The sequence below is a fragment of the Marmota monax genome, unplaced genomic scaffold (assembly GCF_021218885.2).
Source record: "Marmota monax isolate L192 unplaced genomic scaffold, Marmota_monax_Labrador192_F-V1.1 WCK01_AAM20220418_F8-fsc00024, whole genome shotgun sequence".
Lineage (NCBI taxonomy): Eukaryota > Metazoa > Chordata > Mammalia > Rodentia > Sciuridae > Marmota > Marmota monax.
The window spans coordinates 17,738,732-17,758,416 of NW_026695224.1; the positions used below are offsets into that span (position 1 = coordinate 17,738,732).

The 19,685-nt window shown below is 41.0% G+C and overlaps 1 non-coding gene across 1 annotated transcript; it reads left to right on the plus strand.

Annotated features, from left to right (window-relative positions):
* Positions 1-888: 888 nt before the first annotated feature.
* On the plus strand, positions 889-956 carry Trnav-cac (transfer RNA valine (anticodon CAC)). Its single transcript has one exon. It is a non-coding gene; the product is annotated as a tRNA-Val (tRNA).
* The last annotated feature ends 18,729 nt before the right edge of the window (positions 957-19,685 follow it).

Here is a 19,685-nt window from a genome sequence, read left to right on the forward strand (position 1 = left end):
TTCTTAAAACTCGTCAGTAGCTCTCCCTTTCTTTTGGACTAAAGTCTTCATCTTGATACACAATTGCTGGAATTCCCTTGCCTACCTCCCTTCAATCTCTCAAGAAGTATTCCTTTCTCACACTCCTTCACGGTCTACACCTTGGGTAAACTTGGCCTCACCTAATTCCCCCAAATCATCCTAGTCTTCTTCAGATCTGATTCATCTTCTTAGCTCTGTAGAGTGCTCAGGTCCAAGTAACATCATTAAGAACCAACAAAAGTATTTAAGTCCTAGCAACAAATGGATTAGATCATGTTGTTAAAAAGAAAACTGCAGAATCAAAATGAATAAACATTTCATTAAATATCCATGAACAGTACATTATAACTAGTCAGTTATAATCCAGCTCATAAAATTCTACATAAACATAATACAGAGTAAAACGGATAAATAATAGAAGTTGTTTTGACACAACTGAAAATTAAAGTTACAATGTGAGATGTGCATATATGTATTTATGTTTGATGCAAATGAGATGGGGTTACAAGGTAAAGAGGTTTGGAAATGCCTAGATCCTGATTTTGCACAGATTCCTTCTCACACAGCATGTGTTATCCAGTCTTCCCCACCTGGGAAATTGTTTCTAATTCTTCAAGATTCACTTAGACTTTGCCTTCTATAAGCAGCTTCCCTGAGGCCTGTGGTCCCTGATCTCTGTCTTAGCATTTCTCATGCTGCCTGCAGATCTGGATCTCTCAGCACACATTGATGGGGACAGGGAGGGGGACTGCATTTTATTCATCTCCAAGCAGTTTCCTATTGCCTGGAAAGTAGGGTACAATGAGTTCTTATCAATTTCAGATGACATAACAACTACAAAAATAACAATGTCGTCAGGGCTGGGGATATAGCTCAGTTGGTAGAGTGCTTGCCTCACATGCACAAGGCCCTGGGTTCAATCCCCAGCATCAAAATACTACTACTACTACTACTACTAATAATAATAATGTTGTCATCTAGGTGCACTCCACGCATAGACCCAGAACCTCAAAAGAGAAGTGTTCTTTCATATGCTCCTTATGTTGCTCCTGTGGGCACATTAGGGCTTCCTCTGTGTGTGAGTCAGGACCTTATGTAATAGGCAGCCATCAGCTGGACAGGTAGGCCTGGAATGACCAGCTTTCCCTCTCCAGACTACAACACAGAAATGAATTTTGCAAAAAAGAAATCCCAACTCAGTTCTGGCTCCTGTCAATCACTCATCTAGGACCTGACGTGTCCCCTCAGCCAATGAGAAACCATCCTGAAGAGATTTCTCAGGCTTCCAACAAGGCACCAGTTGTACTGGGACCTCTGTGGCAATGAAGAGATTTTTGTGGCTGAGGAAATGTAGAAGGTGAAGTACTGAACACATCAGCATTTCCGTGTCCAGACACTCAAGCATTCCTGGCTTCAGTCCCTAGGGTACCCACAGAAATTTCACAGGATGCTGTTTATTTCTCTTTATTATGCAGAGTTTGGGGTAGGAAACTCATGCTCTTCTTTCATGAACTATATGCTGTTTCTTTATCATTGATCAGAAAAAAATGGGGAAAACACTCATAAGCATCCTTGAGAAGCAGAAAAAGAAATAGCCTTAGTGTAAACCAGACTTGGGTTTGAATCCCAATTCTGTCACCCACCTAGAAACTGTGATTTGGGGGAAGGTCACATAACTCCATCAAGTCTCGATTTCCCTTTCATAAACTGGGTGTAATGTATTGTTGAGGATTTGATATGAATTCTGCAGCTCATATGTTTAATGTCAATCAGGAAGAAACCTTCATTGTTCATGTTCAATGGTTGATACTATTGTACATCATTCGTATTAGGTAAGATTGACCCTGACTCTATCACTCTACTTAGTCCTTCTCTGAGAACTGATTTTTCATCTTTGAAAATAAAATCATTAAACAAACACTTTCCCAAGAAATCCTGCTCTCAGGAACCCCACTTGGAAGCAAGCCACACTGGTAATGGGCCACACTGCCAACTTTGGAAATAATTCTCATTCTGAGTCTTTTTCTGATTGGCTGAAGCCAATTACTTGTATGAGGCTTCCAGAGAAAATAGGATACCAGAGAGGGCCTTGGGGTAGAAGTTTGCACACCAGTTACAAACTGAAATATACACCTACCCACTAAATGGCCTTGGAAAATAATAGCGATAATGGATCTATACAGTTTTAGGGAGTTGCACTACTTATAAAGTGCTTTAAGAAACAGCACAGAAAGTTACATTAACAGGTAACTCCAATCATGCACTAGGGGATATACCAGTTATATTGCCCCATGCTATTACACTTTATCTTTTCAGTAACTCAGAGAAGCGTCTTTATATATTATTATCCTGGTTTTATGTGTAGGGAATGTTCACATCAGAGAGATTAAATAACAAGGTCACACAGCCAATAAAGGGACTGAATGCAGTTTTGAAACCCTATACCCATCTAATTTCAAAACTGGTGTTCTACCCCACAGAACTTCTTGGGTCTTTAGAAGTGTGATTACCAAATATAGCAAATGAAAATATGCAGGACCTAGTTAAATTCACATTTCAGGTAAGCTGCAAATAATTTTAGTATAAATGTGTCCCAAGTATTTTTAGTCTAAGCCTATCCAAAATATTATTTACATTTAAAAAAATATCTGTTACTAATATTATGTGCCAATGTAGCTGGACATCTTGCATTTTATCTGAAAAGTCTCCTTAGGAGTCTAATATTATATGAGCAGGTGAGAAGCAGGAGTTTATCAGTCTTTCCAGAGGCACCTAAGGTTGTTCTCATGGAAAGGTGCCCTTCAAAAGCAGTAAACATTGTCTTTGCTATTAAAGTGCTCTTAGAAATCTAAAAGTAAGACTTCTAGACTTTTAGAAAAACATAAAGAAATGAGAGCTCTCAAGATGATTTAAGATGTGTTTCCTCCATGAACTTGACACAGATCTAGATACTCCAAGGGTGTGCAGAGAACTCTAGATCAAAGTTGACAGTGACATGCCTCATATGCACCCAGAACTGGTTGGGTAAACAGATTCATCAACACAATCTTTCTCTGAACTTTCATATGTCTCACTTAGAGGCCAAAACCTACTGAAATCCAACTCTAGGGCAGTCACCATGTGGGGCGCTTATCTATGCATCTTATTTGGTCTGAAGGCATCACTGTGAGATGGGTTGAAGATCCCATTTACTAACTGATAAATAGAGATGGAGAAGGCCAAGCCACCAGCTCATGAGCAGAATTTGATATAAATCTATTTGAATTTCCTACCGAGCATCATGCTATAGGCTGCATGGGAAATCAGGTGGGGCACAACATGATGACTGAAGTTTTAGTTATGTGTCGAACAGTCCCATAAACAGCTCAAATTGCTCTCCCTATAGTCATTGTACCTGGATATTCTCTTGCATGTTCATCTATAGCTGTCTTGACTCATCCCTCAAGGCCTATATCAGACCCTATGACATTTACTAACCATGCCTGATGCTTTCAATGGACAGCAATATCCCTCTTATGCACCCCAAATCATTCTGTGGCTTAGCTTCCAATGCCTTTCAGATTTGATCTCTCACTGTAACAACATGACATTGTATGAACGATGTCTCTTATTACTAGAGATGCTGTGTAGCACAGTGGTTAAGGACACAGGCTGTGTACCCCACTTCCAGTTAACGACTTACTAGATCTGAGGCGTTGGACAAATTTTGTAATGTCTCCATATCTGTTTTCTTAACTTTGCAATAAAGATAATAATAGCATTCACCCCAAAATGTTGTTGTAAAATGTTGCTGCCTTTCATACAGTAAATATTCAATATGTATTATGTCATTACTATGGCTGCTGATGATATCTGTAATGATTTGAACTTTCAGCACATGCCAAACACAGAAATGAACAGCTTATATGCACTTTATCATATAATTCTCCCAATGCCTTTAAATGCTGGTATAGTTTTCATTCACACACTAAGTCACGTAATGAAAGGACAAACCTTGGCTCACCATAGAGCCATACGTTTAATCCCAGCTCTTCTTCTCTCTCATGTTTTCTTTTTATGTTCTGATCCTTTCTTGAAGATGCTCCAAAATGGTGGTTGGTTTGAACAACACTATTTTCTCTATTAACATAACACATGAAGAAATATAAATACTATTTTCCCCTCACAGAATCAAATGCTAACAAATCAAAATCTTCTTTACATAAACCTAAAAGGAAAAGAACTTAAAGGGCAGGGATTTAATGAGATCATTCAATATGGGTATAAGTCCATCCTGTCTTTCAACCTCTGAACTTCCAGGATTCCTTCTTGGGACATGAGCATATTAATACAAATTAATTTGTTGCAAAAAGATCTTGTATATTCAAATATCTTCTATTTCTTTAATTCTTTAAAATAATAAATGTTTGAATATTAGAATATCATTCAACTGATCTCAGCTGAGGTGAAGGTGGGGAATAAAATCAAAGGACATCTTTCTGGTTGTAGCTCATGCACTGTAACACCTACTAAGGCCCTCATCCTTGCTGATCCTCAGAACACACTGAACAAACACACCATTTATCTTGAGCAAACTACGCTTCAGCTGAGTGTGTAGCCACTAGACATGTATGGCTCCATTGGTAGCTTAGAAAGACCCCAGACAGATACCTTTGCTAGTGAATAGGAAGAAGTCTTTCTAAAGTCTCTGAGCAAGGTTTGTCTCATCTATTGTTGGATTAATGAAATTAAACACTCCAATCTGGGGCCCACAGTGGGAGCTTCAGAAAGGTGCTGAATCTTCACAGATCTGCAAAGAGAAAATCAAAGTTTATAAAAATTTCACGTGGCATTGGTGAATAAGGTGTGCAATTTAGAATCCATCCCAAGATACATTCAGGGATACCATGTCTTAACCATTTGACCATGGACAAGGGTCTCACATCCTCTGTGCTTCAGTGTCCACACCTATGAATCTGTGAATGCCATTCTCCTCCAAATTGCGTGGATACAAAATGAAGGCACAGATGTCAAAGTGCCTGGAAGAACTGGATCTTACCCATCATATTATTTTATCTGGGAGCCTGATTTCCCAAGTGTCAATATTATCTTTATTCATAGCACATGCATTTCTGATTTGGGGAAATAATGATTTTTTTATCAAACTTGTAACTGCTTTAGCCATTGAAATTCAACGGCTCTCATCCTTTGCTATTTAATGGCATTGATTTGCTGGGCTTCCCCTTCTCATCCACCCATAGTTCAGTTATCTGAGTGGAAAGACCAAGCCAAAGCTATAAAAATATGATTACATTGCTGCTGCAACTTCCCAAACTCAGATGGTTATAACCTGATGCGGGCATTCCAATTTTAACCATCTACTGCTGTTTTTATTTCATAAAGCCACTAAAAACATCCTGCACTGCTTTTATATACATCACTACTTTTATAGCTTTTGTGTCATAATAAAAGACAGTTCGTTGGAAGCTAAGGGTTTTGTGTTGTGTTCCTTTTTTTTTTTTCTTTAAGCAGAAAAATAGCCAACTTGGAATAAGACATTTCTGTCTAGTCTCTCTGCCTTCTAATTCTGTCCCATCTAATCAGTCCCTGGTCCAAGCTGTCAGACTATTCTTCCCAAAGAGCTATTTATAAGACATTGTCCTGTTCAACCTTCAAAGGCTCACCATTACCTTGATTAGAAAGCCCTACATCCCTAGTCCAGAATTTAAACATGTCTAGTATCAGGCCTCGTAACTCACCCACATAAAACAAGATACCTAGCTTGCTCACCAACTTGAGGACTCATGGTTTTGTACATGATATATTTTCTTGACCATTTCTGATAAGCCTACCCACCCAGATTTTTCCCTTCAGTTGAATTCCTAGTTACCATCAAAAACCCTGCTTTCCACCAACTCTTCAAGCATGTTTTCCCTGGAATTTTTGTCTACCAGTAGCAGGACAATGCCACCTCTTATCTTTAACACAACCATATTCTACCCAGTCTTGTGACTCTGGTTATTGTCCTTAGGCATCACATATCTGACTTTCCAAATCTAAATTCGAGTTTCCTGTAGCTTAGGAAGTAGATCTTAAACTTTTCTTTGTCCTCCACTGCGCCTATGATCCAGGTTGTGTTGTGACACATTACAAAAGAAAAGGATTAAGAAGGAACTAATCAGACTCCTTATTTTATAGGTAAGGGGAAGACCAGACTCCTGGCCATGGTCATATGAAAGCTTAGGGAAGATTATTTGGAGCCCACAAAAGGAATGAGGGATGAAAAAAGGCATGGATAGATGGATGCAGGGCTGGAGGGATGGATACACACTCATGCATCACAAGCAGCTATCTATCAAACTCTTGATTGAGGAGCAGAGAAAACTTCCCTCTGGAAATAGAGAATAAATAAAACATCCTGTGGACAAAGAAATGACAGTTAGGCATCTGGTTGGTAAAGACAGAAGTTCCTCTTTAACCCCAACTAGACTTAGCAAAAAATAATCCACCAAAACTCTGGCAGAGTAGCTGAGATGTTCCTGGGAGAAAGATATCTCTGGGCAACATTAGAACCAATTGGTCTGAACTTATACTTTTAATCATGAACCTGGTCTCCCCTCTATGTCATCCTCCTCAGCCAATGTTTTCCCTACTCCTTCCCTCCCGCTCAAACACCATAACTGCTTCATTAACAAAATCAATGCCAAGGACTGAGATATTATTAGTGATTTACACCATGATGTGCCCATTAGCAATGAATGTACGTAACAGCACAGTTTCTCAGAAAATTATTAATCTGGGGACTTCTCACATGAACAGATCACCTGGCATGTGACTAATCAGACCTGATAATAAATATCGAGTGACAGAGCTCATAACTAACCCAGGAAGCACTTATGATTTTCACACGATTCGGATTCCTGTAGAGTCCCTTATCCAATGAGTTTAGTAGCTTTTTCCAATCCATTTCAACAAACTAGTTAATGTCAGATGGTGTGACTGACACAATGCCACACTCTGAGATTATAGCAAAGACTTGGCCCCTTGTCCTTGAGTACTTTCTGTCTGGCTAAAATGTCACTCCGTATAATTCCCTCTACCTTATATCTTGGATCAAACTGAACATTTTGATTGTTTGTGAATAATCCTCCCTATAGGACTTTGGGAAAAAAATCCTTTCCTTCCCCCATGAACATCTCTCTATCCTAGTAACCAGCATTACATTCTCCAATTGCAGTTAATATATCAACATCTGAGTTTTTCCACATCCCTATTTACCCCCAATCTTTGACTGCTTCTCTCTCAGTGGAGAGACTGGTGAACCCAGCCCTTGACATTGATAGCAACTCTGCAGTCCAACAACTCCTCATTACAGATCACACAGTAGAATATGCGAATTAGGATCAAAGCCAGATCAGTAATTCCCAGAACTGGAGTATCAATAAAGTCATTAACAATCTGGAAACTCTGAAACCCATTCCTATGGTGGGTGGCTATCCATCTCCAGGATTGTCTGAGTGAAACATCTGGCCGTGTTCTCACCCCGAATGTTTGAGGCCCTCACACTCATCCTCGACAGGTTTCACATATACTCACCTGTATTTTGCCTATTCTAAAAATTCCCTAAAAATTCCATATGTTAGTCCATTTTCTGTTCCTAAAATCAATATGCTACAGAGTATGTTTTAATAAAAAAGAGGTTTATTTTGACTTATAGTTCTGTAAGTCCAAGGTCAAAAGGCCACTTCTGGCATCCCCAGCCCTATTTGGTATTTTATTTAGAGACAGGGTCTCACTGAGTTGCTTAGTACCTTGCTAAATTGCTGAGGCTGGCTTTGAACTCGCAATCCTCCTGCCTCAGCCTCCCAAGCCACTGGGATTACAGGCATGTACTACCATGCCCGGCTCCTGCGATGGACATCTTGCCAGCAGGTTTAGAGGCAGTACAAGACATCCCAGGACAAAAGACGAGAGATAGTGTGTCTGTATATCATTCTCTCTTCCCCTACCCCAGTATTCACTCATGAGGGTATGGGGTTTCATTCTGATGACATTACTTAATCGTAATCACATTCCAAAGGCCCTACATATGAACACCACAGTTAGACTAATTTTCCACCCTTAACACCTCACAATGGGAATTAAACTCCAGCCTGCATGTGGAGGAGGCAAATCATTTAAACCTAGCACCCCACGAGGTCCCTGACCTATCAGAATCTTCTGCGAGGAATCTCATTTGGGTCCAAATACCAGGCTCTTTTTGAGCCACATACCTGCAGTGTCAGTGTTCCTGTAATAGGTGACTGTAACCTTTAATGGGAAAATGTAATACTTAACCTCACACTTGTCTCCTGGCATTCTGCACATGGAATACATAAATGGTGTCTTGCAGGAGATTAAATAAGACAAAGGCTGGTGAAGGGTCTGTGTGTTCTTACCTATTAACAATATGAGGAGTCAGAATGATTCATGCCTCCAGCAGATCCCACTTTGTCTCTGGCTCTGAGCTTAGGTATGTAGTACCAAGATGAATAAGGTACATTTCAGCAGATACAATCTGAGATGCCTGTGAGGGAAGTTACCTACCACCCTCCCATCTTGAATAGACTTGGCATTCTAGCATTAACAACAGAGAAAATACACAGAAGCTGCCATGCTTGAGGCTTGCCTTGCCTTGGGCTTCTCAGGCTTCTGCCACCATCACCTGGCCCTCCGCAAGCCCTGTGATACACCCAGCATGGACATGGGCTGCTTCCTTACATGTGATGCTAGTTGGATTGCTCAGGGTCCTCTAGAGGAACAGAATCAACAGGATTCCTTTGTGCATGACTCTAAGAGGGAATTTTATTGGAATGGTTCATGCAACCAGAAACTGGACAGTTCCACGCTGGCCCTCTGCTCAGAGGAGAGCCAGATATACTGGTATCTATTTAGTCCAAGAAGCTAAAGAGAAGATGAACAAGAAGGCTCAGAATAAGAAAAACCAATGACACAGACAAAATCTGAGACTAAAGGCCTGGAAGCCCCCAGGGAAATTGCTGATGGGAGGCCACGTTGGAATAGTGAAGGAGCTAAAGTCAGATTTCCATGATAGAGCAGCCATAGACACACCTGTTGAAAAAGAATCAAACTTACATCAGCTATGGCTTCTTCTTTCTTTCACTTTTTCTTCTGTCGGCCCCCCAGACTATTGGACAGTGCTGTCCACATTTAGGGCATGTTTATTGTCCCACGAGTCAATTAACTCTGGAAACATCCTCAGAGACACACCCAGAAGTCTTTTAATCCTAGGCATTTCCTAAGTGCTTTTCAACCCAATCAAGTTGACAATTCCGATTAACCGTAACACTGGTAAAATAAAGATCACTGAGGTGACATTTTATTAAAAATTCATATTCAACAAGATGTAAAGAAGAAAGCCATAACATCTTGGCTTAGAACCTGAGCTCTGCAGCCAGGCCGGTGGGGGGGGCAAATTTTGGTTTGGCCAGCCTCTATTTCTGTGACCTTGAGAAACTCAGGCTTTCTTCATGAAAATTCCTTCATATGAGAACTAGAAATTATAGTACTTTTCATACTGGGCTGTTGTAAGGATTCAGTATGAACAATTGAAGCTGTTGTGTACCAGGAGAATTAACTATTACTCAATGTGAGACTGAACCTCAAGGTTTCTCAAGGACCCACAGCCCTCTATTCTCGAGTTGTTAGACTGTTTTCATAGGTACCACCCAAGTGCCAAACTCTTAAGAACACCCCTCAAAATCCAGACCCAAAAGGAAATGACATTCTTGCCCTTCTCATCTCTTAAAATGCAAACTTTATTGGCTTCACATTTTTCCTCCACAATATTAAACATACGGTATTTTGTCTGCCTCCATAAAATTTTAAAACAGATACAGATGTTCTTCCCTACTAAATGTTGGATTTAGAGTCATAGGACCTGATTGTGAATTCTGCCTCCCCTGCTTATTAACAGTGTGATCCAAATCAACTGGCTTTCTCTCCCTGAGCCTTGCTCTTCCCATCTGCAACAGAATAAAAATGATATGGTATTGATGGTCACAATGATAACAATAACAATGATAGAGAAACAAGAGCATCTACTTCACAAGCTTCTTGGGAGTGTCAAGAGTTATTATATGATAATGGGTGGATTACTTAAAGTCCCTATTAGCCTTAGTATTCATGATCAGGAGAACCAAAGCTCATTGAGTGGTCAAGTGGTTCAAGTTTACCCAGAGTCAGACTATTGCCCATGAATATTAAATTGCAATAATCTTCAGTGAAATGACCACTTGTACAACATCTAGAAATTGTGATAAAGGACCCATATGTCCCCTAGACCAGATCTGAGAAAAGCATATTGACTTGATCATGTATTCCTTCAACAACAGTAGGTTCCATACTTGATGTATAGTATTCAATGTTCAACAAGATAAGTGGCAAAGCCACCACCTGCTTATAATTCATTATAATCTAGTAGGAACAGAAGGACTTTAATAATACTCTGATTTTAAAACTTTAATCATGAGGCTATTAAGGCTCTTAGTAATTGCGTAGCTTCTTGTATTTTGCCCAGACGAAAGAGAAAAAGGTGGATCATGAATGAAATTTTCTAGTCTCCCCTGTCAGAAATAAGTCACCTTCATCATGTCAATAATCTTTCATATTCTGTACAGGATTTTCCTGTGACTTGATAACATAGTTTGTTTAGGATATCAGATGCGTATAGCAGAGTTATTCTACATTTTTCAATTCCTACTTTGGTGGAACACCCCTGGCCAATAAGAGGACCAGCATCTTCACAATTATGTTTTCAATGGGATGGACAGGCACAAAGAACAGTATATATGCTCTTATTCAATTGACCCACTATCTTAATTGAGGTTCTTTTAGCTAGCTGAAATAAGTTGGGAGATTTGCTGAATTGTTCCTAGAGTGTCCATGAAGTTGATACAATATTTGAACCCTAAAATTTAGCAAGAGAGACCCTCAAGGAGGCTTTGAGACCTTCCTTTGTAAGGGAGGGAGGCTATAAAACTTGTCTCTTATATGTTTGTGATATGTTTGTTTGCACTGGTATCCTTGTACAGCAATTGCTTTCCAAGATGGTAGCCACTGGATACGTTCAAATGAAAAATGCCAATTAAAATAGAATTAATAAAGACTAATTGAAATTAAATAAAATTTAAAATTTACCTTTTAAGTCAACCAAGGTATATGTCAAGTGGTCACTAAGTGTCATACTGGATAGCACAGGTCATGAGCCATTTCTCATCCCAGAAAGATCTCTCGCAGAGCATTGTTTTCAAGTGATGCCATTCATGTGCCTTTACTCAAGATTCCTGGGAACTGTGTTGCCTAATTTCAATGTTCTAATTTTCAGGAGATAATATGATGAAGAAGGTTTAGATTCTGAAGCAATCGGCAGTGGTCAGGGAGGATGGGATGATTTAATATAGCCCTGGCCTGACTTCCTTGACTGGGGATGGGTGATGTAAGGGGTCCTTCCCTGAATAGGGCATGGCACATCAGCTCCTAGACTCATCAAAGGCTGTGTCTCAACATCATCCTGTCTCTGTGTACTGCCTGCCAGAACTTTCTGTTCCATCCTCGCAGCTCTCACAGTTACCAGAAATGTACAACAGAAGCTTGAGAACAAGTAAGTGACAGACCCAATATTTTAATCCACTTCCTGGGACTTGTCTGCTACATCCCCAATGCTTTCTTTCACAGTCCTATTCTTAAAGTTGAATTTATTCGGAAGGGCATTTTAACTTATTTTATAATTGTTCATTTGGGGCAGCATTCTTAAAACATCTTAATAACTGTCACCCTTCATTAAGGAGCCCCACTGGGCATATTAATAGGGACAAAAATGAAAATCCACTGTATGTCTCTTCATCTCAAGGTGTGACCCAATGTAACTGGGCTGAATGGCTTAAAGGAGGATTTATCTTAAACCTGAAGAACCCACTGAATGCAGGATGTGTTTTCAAGCACATAAGTTCAAAGGAGGGACAGAGAAGTCAGAAGAGGTTTTATTTAAGAACTTTTGTCCCTTCTATGAAAAGAGAATAACAAAGAAACAACGCATGAAACTAATTATTGGAGTCATTTTTAATTAACCTAGCCAGTTAATGTAATCCCTGGAACATTTGTTCATCTGTAAAAGTTTTCTCTTCAGGAGCAAATCATCATTGGTTTCTGCAATCATTGGATTTGTATTGACTGAGCATCATCAAATCTTTGCATTGAGTGGATGTGTTTGCACATCTAGGTCGGTGAGCAGGTTGCAGGATTGAGTTTCCCCTACTGCTTAACAGCTTCTCTGTCATTGTTTTAGATTTCCCACAAAACACTCAGTCTTCTTTAGCCACACCTGCCTTTGCACCACTGTGCCTTATGGCATCTAAACTCCATGCCCAGACTGGTCCCCAAACACCATCAGCCCATGAACCACAATGCCTCCACCTGTATGCACGGCCAGTGCCAGGATACGACCACTCAACAGTCTTCTAAGACAGTGGATTCTCAGCCTTGCCTGCATATTAGAATCGGCTGTGGGGCTTTTGAAAAGACCCAGTTCGGCTGCACTCCAGACCAATTAGAGCAGGGCGTCTGAGAATGGGACTAACATCAATTCGTTTTAAAGTTCCCCAGATGTCTGCAAAGACTATTTGAGTGACAAGTTGGTGGACAATAGCAAGAGCTCAAACGGGAGCTTGTTAGAAATGCCAAATCTCGACCCTTCCCCCAGACCTACTGAACAAGAACCTGTGTTTTTATGAGATCTCCCAGACAGTCTCTGTATATTAAAAATAAAGAAGCTCAGCGCAACCAGCGGATCTCAAACTTGAACATGCACCAGAAGTACCTGGAGGATGGGCTCTGATGCAGTTGGTTGGGCCCCAGCTCCAGAGTTCCTGATCACAAGGTCTAGAGGGAGGCTGAAGAACTTGCATTTCCCACAGTGAGGTGATGCAGACAACCCCAGGTGTTACTGACGTACACCTTCAGACATCCTACTCTCTAAAGCATATTTGACATTATCCCCAATTCATTTATTCTCCCAGTGATGTTTTGAGAGCCTGATAATAATTTGAGGCCCAAGAAGATATTGCAGCAAACAAGTAGACACAATCTCCCAGCCTCATGGAATTGAATCCTAGAAGATGTCCTGACTATATCCAAGAAAACAAATCAATTGCTAAAATGCCAAGTAGAGATCATGGTAAGCGACAGTGATGGAAGAGAGGTGGCGAGGGGATGTCATTTTTAGGTCAAGTGATCAGATGAGAACTCCCAGAAGGAAGGGATTTGGGCAAAGACCTAATGGATGGACAGGAGACTTGGGGTTCCAGGAAGAGGGAAAAGCATAAGCTAAGGGCCCTAAGATGGATGGTGAGGTGAAGGAGTACATCCATCCTTCCCCATCTCCTAGGCCACAATCCCTGGCTGTGTAGTTTGAGGAAATGCTGCTTTTTCTTTTCTGGCCTGTTTACTCATCAAGTTTTCTTTCTGGATTCTTTGGAAGATTAAAATTTCATCAAGAATGTAGTTCACGCTCCATGCACACAAAAGTTACGCTTGCTTGCTCACACCAGATCTCCAAGGGGGAAAGAAAACAAAACTTGCCAACAGTAGGTGAGCCATCCATCTTTACTGAAGCCTGTAATGGAGACATAAGAAAGATGAGATGTTTTCTCTACTCTCAGAAAAGCCCCAGCCATACAGGATGGAAAGCAGCAGGAGGAAATGAAGAAGAATCAAGACATAACAGAGAACAATGATGGCTGCACAGGAATGAATTGTGGGGTAGATAACGGGGGATGCCCCAAGGACTGGAGAGGTCCAGAAAGTTCTCGAAGAAGGCAAAGCTTCAGCCAGGCTTCAAAGAGAAGGACAGCTGGAATAAGTGAACCGTGTATTTTTTCTTCCATGTTTGTGGAAAAGCTAGATGCATAAGTCTGAAGATAATAGTACCAGACAAACTTTGAACACCTTGTCTTCGAAATTTATAGAGCTCATCAATTATGCAAAATGTTTTCAATCTTCATTCCTCTCCTTGATTTCTGCTGTGGATGGAATTGTTTTCCTCTCCAGTTCCTGTGTTGAAGCCCTAAACCCCCAGTATGACTCTATTTGGAGGCTGGGCTTTTAGGAGGTAATTGAGGTTAAATGATGAAGCAAGGGTGGGGCCCTGATCTGATAGAACTGGTGACCTCTTAAGAAGAGGAAGAGAATATGGAACTCACTCTCTTATTCTCTGCTCACGTACTCAGAAAGGCCCCATGAGCATCCAGCAAGAAAGAAGGATTCCGCAAGGCAGGAAGAGACCCCTTTTACTGGAAACCATATCCTCCCAGATTTCAATCTTCAACTTTATAGCTTCCAGAACTGTGGAAAAATAAATTCCTAGGGTTTAAGATCCCAGCCTATGGTATTTGTTATGGTAGCCCCAGCTAAATTAACTCTCTTTCCGGACACACAAGACCACAATTAATATCCACATGGAGAGAGCATATTGGTATAACTTCTCCTTATATCAATATTCACCCTTCATCCACAGCCTTAGCATCATAATACTACTATTTTTAAAATTATATTAAGTAGGAAGTTCTTGGTCTTGGATTCAAGCAGATCTGGATTTGAAAGTTTCACTACTCTCTAGTTTTGAAAGAATAAATCTTAAGATCACTAAGTATCCTTTACCTCAGTTAAAACGGAGGTTTTTTTTTAAATGGCTATTTTTATGAGTTATGAGTATAATATTAAGAAAAAAGACAATATGTAGATGCAGAGGAATCGACTACCAGCATATGGTAATCACTCCATAAATGTTGGTTCCCTCTCCTCCTGCATTATGTGAGTTACTATTTGCTCTTCCGTCTTGAGCTGGTCAACACAAATATCCTACATATAACTGGAAAATGATATTCCCACGTGTTTAGGCCTAATTGATGCTCCACCTCAGGCTTCCTCCCATCCAAGACCCTGCTTAAATGTTGAAGAATTGATTCCCAGTCCACACACAGTTCCCCTTAACTTGCCCCTAGGTAAATAACAGCTGACATTGTCTTCTATTAGGCTCATTAGAGATGTTTAATCATCCAAGGCTCTGCAGTTGCAGGACTATAAACGAGAAAGCCCTGCCCGGGTGTGGGGACTTCTGGCACTCTGGCTTCATGGGTCCTGAAATTGATGAGGGAGTTGGCAGTGCCTCTGAGCCCCACAGCCTCATGTCAGGGGAATCCCCCCTTCCTCATTTGGATGTTTTTTGGTTACATATTATATTTGAAATATGAAAGACTAATCCACAATCCCATTTTTCCCCTTCATCTTTAATTATCTATGATCCCAAAAGGAACATCTTTGGTCAACAGCTGCTCATAAGTGAGTAATGAAAAAATATGTATTTAGAGCACTCTTGTAACAGCCTAGAGAATAGCAAGGCAGCCATGAAGCTGGGATTGTGCCTTGGAAGTCTGGCCAGTTAAGGATCTAAGTGAGGGTTATTTCATCACAATTCTAAGAGGATTTGTGGGTCTGCAGGGCCTACCATCACCCATGCCAACTCTACCTCCAATCTCCAGGCTGCCCACGTAGCCTGGTGGGTAGAAGCCATTGCACATCCAGATGGCTCAGTGACAACTAGGGTAGAGACTCCTTACTGACATGCAGGTGGTGATCTGAGAAGTATTTACCTCTAAACACCTGTTCCTGGGTCCAATTTCTAGAGCTAAGTCTATTTCAAGGACACATCTATGGATTCCTGGTGTACCCAGCAGTTAGCATCCATGGCTGGCCACTTTGGGTGCCACTTTGGGAGCCAGACATAATCTCTTCATACTCCTCTGGATTCTAGAGTGGTTGATGCTTTGGGGGCCTGAGTCACAACCCCTCTACTTACCTCTGATTTCAGCCACAGCTCTGATGAGCAGATCTATTCAACCTGAGAGTTCCCACCTTAGGAGGGAAAGAGGGAGGGAAAGGAGAGAAAGAGAGAGAGAGAGAGAGAGGAAACCAAGCTTCTGTGGGTTTCTGCAGTTGTGTTATGACCCAGGTTGAAAGTGCAGGCCAATGGGTAAGAACAGCCCAATATGGCCCCAGAATCCCAGAACCCATCTTGGTCCCTTCTTTCCCCCTCCTTCCCTTCTCCTCCTCTCCTTTCCTCTTCTCTTCTTCCACTGTAGCTCTCTTTTTCTCTCCTTCTGCCTCTTTCCTTCTTTTCATTCTTTCTTCTCTCTTTCCTTCCTCCCTCCCTTTCGTCCTTCCTTTATTTGTCTTTTTGCCTTTTCTCTTCTTCTCTCTATACAGATTAATGTACGTACAGATATCTCAAAGCCAGATTCATGGACCAACAGCATCATAGGTTTTACATGGGAGCTTATTGGAAATGCATGGTCTCAGGTTCCATGCCAGGCGTACTGGACCATAGTCTACATTTTTAAAAGATCCTCTGGACTTCAAACTTTGAAAACTGTCGTTCTGAATTATTTTATGCCTCGAGAAAAAGACTGACCCAAAGAAACCCATCGATGCACTCCATTCACCTTTCATCCTAGATAATGAAGGCAGCCCTGCTATGAAATGGAGTAGGCAAGACTCTTAAAATTAAAAAAAAAGGTGAGGGCTTGGCTTCATACTATATTTCACTGTCAAACATCAAGAATTATTCAATTAATTAACTTGGAAAACAAAGTTACTTTAAATGACTGAATGCAGGTTCATTCTGGTGCATACACTCCAGCAGTGCCAGAAAGAATAATTTCCTGAAAGCATCCTATTGCCACAAAGGAAGTCATTCTTGAGGAAAAAATAACAGCTCTAATATAATCACTTTTCATTTGCACTCATGCAGGAAGTTGCCAAATGTTTGCACTCACCCATTCTGTCAAGAAGTTGCTTTCTTGCCATAATTAAAATATATGATGTCTTCTCCACTTGCCATGTCCTGACCCTGGTCCAGACACCGAGAATCTTCCAGTTTTGCCCCCTGGCATGAGTAGATCTGAAGCTATTGAAATGGGATAGAATTATATGTGAATTTGAACCACCTCCTTTATTTTATAAACAAAACAACACAGAGCGTGTGCACACACACATACACACACATTCATACAAAGGATTCAAGATGCTTCAAGGAATTATCCTTTCTGGAATTCTATTACAACCCTTCATTTCTGAACACAAGCCTCTTCCTCTGTTTCTCAAAAATGCATGAGAATTTCCTTGATCAAAAGATGCACTTGGGGGCTGGGATTGTGGCTCAGCAATAGAGCACTCGCCTAGCACGGGCACGACCCGGGTTCAATTCTCAGCACCACATAAAAATAAAGGCATTGTGTTGTGTCCATCTACAAAAAAAGAAAAAAAAGATTCTCTTTTTCTCTAAAAAAAAGATGCATTGGGGGGCTAGGGTTGTGGCTCAGTGATAGAGTGCTTGCCTAGCATGTGTGAGGCCCTGGGTTAGATCCTCCAATAAGAGATAAATAAATAAAGAATTGTGTCCATCTACAACTAAAAAAAGTATATTTAAAGAAAGATGCATTGGGCCGGGTGCAATGGCACACACGTGTAATCCCAGTGGCTCAAAGGGCTGAGATAGGAGGATCATGAGTTCAAAGCCAATCTCAGCAATGGCAAGGTGCTAAGCAACTAAGTGAGATCCTGTCTCCAAATAAAATACAAAATAGGGCAGGGGATGGGGCTCAGTGGCTGAGTGCTCCTTAGTTCAATCCCCAGTACCCAAGAGGGGGAGGGATAAGATGCACTGGCAATTGAGAAAATAAAACAGTTCATTCTAGTCCTATCTACCTATCTAATTACTTACCTATCTATCTAATCAGTAATTGTTTGAAAAGATTATTTGTTTGAGCAACTCAGACTACTGAGTATGTGACTTATATTTATTTTAACTTCCCAAGTAAGGTTCTAAATGGTGGCTGTCATTTGACTCTGGACATCATTTCGTTAGGGATTGTTCATTTCCTTGAGTATTGGCCAGTTTTCCTTCTATGGTTTACCTGTAATCATAGTCTAAAGACAGTTTGCTGTGCACAGTTAATTTATTGGCTTTTCTCTGTAAGGGGGCACTGTATCTAAATCCTGAATGACTGCTGGTTCCTGCCTGGATTTTCCTGTTTGTTGTTCAGCAAAGGGAGAATTTCTAGTTTGGTCCTAAAGCCTTCAGAGACCACCCTGGCAGGTTTCTGGCTCTGGTTCACTTCAGCTCTTGTAAATCATCCTTTTATAAGGTAGGTTTACAGGAACCCACTTGATCACCAAGTTACCAGGGAGGAAGTGCCTAGGTTCACACAGAGGCCAAACCAGAAATTAAAGGAGGAAAAGAAGTCACATCCTGATTCAGGAACACATTTATACCAACCTGAAGACTTTTTTTTTCTTATAGTACATGTAACACACTGACTTTGATAATCACAAAGCCCCATGAGATGCACAAGATTGACATGTTTAATTCCATTTTATGGGAATGCAAACAATGTTCAACAAAATCATAAGGCTGAGAGAAAGAAAGAGGGCTGATTTGCTCCTGAGGTCACTCATTCAGAGTTAGCTGATGAATCCTGGTCCAACGGTGGGGGAAAATATTTGACACCAAAAATACATCAAGCCCTGTCCACCCTCCATTCCAGATCATTCCAGCCTGGTTTTGCAAGGAAAATGAGGTGGGGAGTATATGCAAGTGGGCCTAAAAGGTAGCAGTTCTTCAGTAAAGTGTGTTTCTTATGATGCAGCCACTATGTATGGAGCACAATTATTTATAGCACTAAATTTTATTTTCTTGGCTGTTGTTCTCTTGTTCTCATTTTAAAATCACACACACACACACACACACAGCCTTTTCGACCACTAATACATTGTGATAGCTTCAGAGCAAGTCCCCACAAATGGAAGCTGCTCTTTAATTATTCAGAAATATGACAAACCCTTCATCATTTCCCAAATCTGAGTCACCCTGGGACCCCAGCAGCTCAGACATTTACCCCAAAGCCACAGCCATGTGGACAAGAACCACGGGCCCCTTGGTGGTCCACAAGGGGCAAAATTCTCCCCTCTGTCTGCTGCATGCTCAGCAGGCAGAGTTTTCTGCTGGCACTGTAAGGCCAGGGGAAGCCCCCCAGCACATACACAGTTGTGTGTTTATGCACTCTCACTTATAGTGTAAATCAGTCTGTCTGTCCGTTTAACAGCAGGCTGAGAAGGAAGGACCCTGAAACTACTATTCCTCTACCACCATATAATGCAAAGAGATGAACCTCTTTGCCCACTGCCTTCAGCCAGTATAAACTCTAATACACAGTGATGTTTAGATAACTGCTATGGTTTGGATCTTAAGTATCTCCCCAAAGATAGATGTAGTAACAGCTTTCTCCCCAGTGTGAAGCAATTAGGAGGCGGGAAGCCTTGTAAAGCCTTTTAAAGGTGGGGCCTAATGGGAGGTCTTTAGGTCATTGGGACATTCCATCAAAGAGGGTTGGGGGATCTCAGCCCCTCCTCACTTCCTTTTGCTCCCCACCCATGGTTTTAGTCCACTACATGTTCCCAACACAAAGAGCTTCCTCACCACAGACCCAAAATCCACAGAGCCAATCGATCATGGACAGGAACCTATGAAACCAGAAGCCAAAATACATCTTTTCTTTTTATAAGTTGATTAT